We start from the raw sequence: 4,544 nt of genomic DNA, 5'->3' as shown, positions 1-4,544 counted from the left end.
CCCTGGCAAAGTATCCATGTTCACCTGTACTGGGTGCCCCAAGAGCATCCCTTGTGTGGGTTGTGAGTGCCTTCTTGTTATTTGAGCCTTGATTGCTATGGGCACATCAGTGGGTGGGATTAACCTAACTGGCTGGCTATAGAGTTTGGCCACATCCACAACTTAAGGGCTGCTGTAGAGTGGGCTTACCACATGAAGCAGGATTTGCCCCAGTGGGCTTTGGTGCCTGTTGAGACCACCCTTTGGATGTGCCACTTGTGGAGTTAATTGGGTGGGGCTCTTCTGTGGTATGAAGCCGATCTCCAAGTGTGATGGTTCTGGGGCCTCTTAGGAGGGGCTCTGGTGGAGGCCCAGGTCAGCCACTGCAGGGGACTACCTGGTAAGAGCTACAAAGTTATCCACTGTTAGTCGCTACTTGTGCTGGATCTGGAGCCGGGTGGGAGGGGCCACACTGCAAACCGAGGATAGCTGCCACCAGTACTGGGTCTGGGTTAGCTCCACAAAAAGCCACAACACTCCAAAGCCTGTTGTCAGCTGCTGGTTCCCATAAGATTCGGCTACTGATAAAGCCTCATGCAGTATGGAGTTGGGTGTGTTGGGGTTTCAGTGAGTCACCAGGGTAAAGCAAGCGGCAGTCACCAGAACAATTCAGATTCAGATTTGGCCATGGGCATAGGGGGAAGACTCAACACAGGAAAGATGGCGCCTGCCTGTCAGGGGCAGAAGAGGACCCCACCCAGGGAAAATGGCAAGTGTTCCTCCAGTTCTCATCCTGAAGTCACACAACTCGGTCTTTCCCCGTATTTCTCTTATACCCCCTAAGTCACTGTTCATCCACCAGAGCCCATGGTGAGTGCCTGAAAGTGAGTCTCTGCAGGCCTTTTAAGAGGATGCCTGGGTGTCCCACAGCTGTCCCACCCAGATGGTCAGAATCCCCACTGTTTTTCATAGCCAGATATTCTGGGGGGCTCCTCTTCCCCATGTCAGTACCCCTGTCTGAGGAGCCTGGTGTGAGGCTGGGATCCCTTGCTGCTCTGTGGGCAACCTCTATGGCTGAGATATCCCTATTTTCATCTGCCACATGGAGGTTTGGGACCAGCCCATTTTGCATCTCTGCCCCTCCTACCAATTTTGACATGGGTTTTTCTTAATATCCTTGGTTATAAAACTTCTTTTCAGTTAAACTTCAGATGGTTCTCCAGGTTGATTGCTCCATAATTTAGTTGTAATTTTGATATGTTCATGGGATGAGGCAAGCACAGAGTTTATCTACTCCACCATCTTGAATCTTCTCTCACTAACCTGCAGAAAAACTCTTAATAGGGCACGATTACAGTTTATGTTTCGTAAATAAAAAGTTAAGACAGAGAAATTTGATAACTTTTTCAAGATAATTTTGTGACAAAGGTATGATATGAATCTACATTTTTCTATACGTGTCACCTCATTCTGTCAATCAGTCAATATATTTAAATCCTTACCATGTGTCTAGTGTGATGGCTGCAGCTGAGAATAAGACAAAGAAAACCTATGCCTTTAGACAATGTACATTCTGGTGGAGAAAAATAAATATGCAAATTAATCAATAAAATAATTTTAGTAACTAAATGTTATGAAGAAAATAAGATAATATAATATGGCAGAGATTAACTGGCTAGATAGTACAGGATTATTTCAGAGAAAGTATTTCTGAAGAGTTGACATTTGAATTTTGACTTGAATGATGATAAGAAATCAACTGTGTAAAAACCTGAATGAAAGGAAGGGCATTCTAAGGAATAGAAGTAGAAAATTATAAAGCCTTGTAACAGATACTTAAAAAACTCACTGAGTCTGAAATTTAGGGACACAAGAATAGAATAAAAGTAGGTGTGATAGAAGATGCATTCAGTACTGAGTCATGTAGTGATGTGCAGACCATGGTATGAATATTAGGTTTTATTCTGAATGCAATGAAAATCTACTGTTGAGTGTTAAGTAAGGAGAGAGTATGATTTAAGTTTTGTAAAGACAACTGACAACTATGTGGAGATCTCTTCTAGGGATACTAGTGTGGATGGAGGAAAACACTCATTCACCGAGGTAGAAAATATTTTGATAGGCAGATTTGAGAGTGAAATTATAGTTCTGCTCTAGTATTGTTGAGTTTAAGATGCCTATTAGATAGACATGCAAGTGGAGATCTTGGGTACGTAGTTGTACTTGCAGAGTACAGGAAGAGGTCAGAAAACAAATTGTGTTTGAAGTTATGGACCAGATGAGATAACACAGACAAAAATGTGTAAATAGGAAAAAAACAGTCAAGGAAGCAGAAAGCTAAATCATTTCTAGTACTTTTGATAGGCCATCCTGGGAGCATTCTTGTAAATTGGACAAACTTATTCTCTATAGGCAAGTGCCTTGCTTGATAATCAGAAATAAAATAGAATAAATACTATATATCCCAGCTTTAGAAGGAGACAGTCATGATGGCATATGGTCTGGCTAGAAGATTTCTATTCTTCCAGGCAGGAGTAGCTGAAGGAGGATCTGGATTCAAGGTAGTAGTCATCATTGTCGTCATTGTAGCAGTAGTAGTAGTGTATGTTTTAAAATAAATAATATGGAGGCATGAATATATGCTGATATAATTGATACAGTAGACAGAGAAATGTGATAAAGAAGTGAAACGGAAAGAGAAATGGATGAGGCCGTTGAGAAAATAGAAATTCAAAGGAAAGTGGAAATACTAACTTAAATAGGAGATGGAGCACTTGTTTATTATGTTTGAAAGGAAGGCAGAGTATATGTGCATAGATATGGGAAGGCTGGTGGAATAAATAACATTAAGGCCAAAGTCATTATAACCTGATTGCATCTATTATTTTTCTATGAAGTTTATGTCAAGGTCATTAGCTGAGGTAGGTCATTCTGGCAAGAAATTTGAAGGGAAAAAAAATTAAAATAGCTGAATTTTAGAGGGGGGAATTAAAATTTGGGAGGAGGTATAGTAGAATTTTTGTCAATGTTAAATACCCACTTGAGAAATGGTTTCATTAGTTCCCAGTGAATCCAATCAGGATGGTTATGTGATTTCCCCTCAACATTTTGCAGATACTTGTTTCCATGGAGTTAGCAGTTATCTACAGTGTTCCAAAAAAGTTTGAAAGCCAGTAGTCTAGGATAGTACAACAAGATTGGGTAGCTGAGATGGGATGGATGACAAGATCATTGGACATGAGGAGGTGAAAAACATAAAAAACCAGGGTGCTTGGTTGCTTGTACATATGAAGAAGTCTTTATAAATGATAATAGAGAAGGATACAGTGATCTAAGTGGTATACTAAATATTTCATCTATTAAGCGTTTTGTCTAGATTAATAGATGTTAACAACATGAAGCAGTTGCAAGTAGTAAAATCCGATATACTTTAAAGGAAGTTGATTTTTTAAGGAAGGGAAGACAGTTTGGAAGTGGTAGTAGGAAACAAGGAAGCCATCTATCTTACAACCAGGCCCTGATGTGATGTGACTGAGGCATGGACTCTACTTGAGAGAGCTGAAGACAAAACTGTATTTTTAGGGGTAAAATGAAGTGAAAAGAGTATTCAGAGTTGGAATATGTAGAAGTGCTCTCTGCTGATTATTTTTGAGGTCCAGAAAGAAATTGGAACATTTGCTAAATAATGTGTGTGTGTGTGTGTGTGTGTGTGTGTGTGTGTGTGTGTGTGTATAGTGGGGGGGAACGGGCCCAGCTTTCACAATTTATAGATTAGTATGGGATTGAGTGTCCGTAGAATGATGGTGACTGAGTGGATTGGATTTGAAAGTAGGAACAAGCATGACTAGAAAGTATTGGAAGTTGCAGCTGGAAGTACTCAAAATTTGACTTATTTTCCATTGTTTTTCTGCCTCCAAATAGGGTACAGATAATTTCCTGGTCCTTTAAAGCTGGACTATGTGACAAAATTTCTGCAGATAATGCTCTAGTGAACAATCTGCATTTCCAAATATTCCTCAGATGATTCAGATGTTCAGTAAATGTTTAAGAAAGACTAGTTTACTACAAATCTACAGGAGATCTGCCACAAGAAATATGTTATATATATTCTGTTTTCAAATTTTGTACACACACACGTGTATAATTTGGAAATAGGATGTAAATTATATGTAAGTTTTTTACATTTATTAAGGACATTTGGACAATGAAATATTGAGTATTTTATACATTGTTCTTTCAATTATACATATTCAATTAATGTGATACTCCTTAAAGAAAAAGTTTGCCGATCAAAGGTAAACTAGAGATCAGCTTCTACCCAACTGGCATAAATGCCTCATAGAAGAGTCAAATTAATTGTGTTGCTTTATTGACTTACCTTTACTCTGCCTGTGTATGTGATTAATTTACATGCAAATTTTTTTACTGAACATTTGAAATGCAGTATCAAAAGCGTCAAGAGTATTTATAATTTGAAAAATTTTGCATAATTAATCCTTTTTGAATATTGCTACAACCTAAAAATACGATGCATTTAGCTATGACTTAATTTTTTTAAAACAGGG

Source organism: Hipposideros armiger, unplaced genomic scaffold (genome assembly GCF_001890085.2).
Source record: "Hipposideros armiger isolate ML-2016 unplaced genomic scaffold, ASM189008v1 scaffold_492, whole genome shotgun sequence".
Lineage (NCBI taxonomy): Eukaryota > Metazoa > Chordata > Mammalia > Chiroptera > Hipposideridae > Hipposideros > Hipposideros armiger.
Note: the sequence above shows the minus strand (reverse complement) of the source record.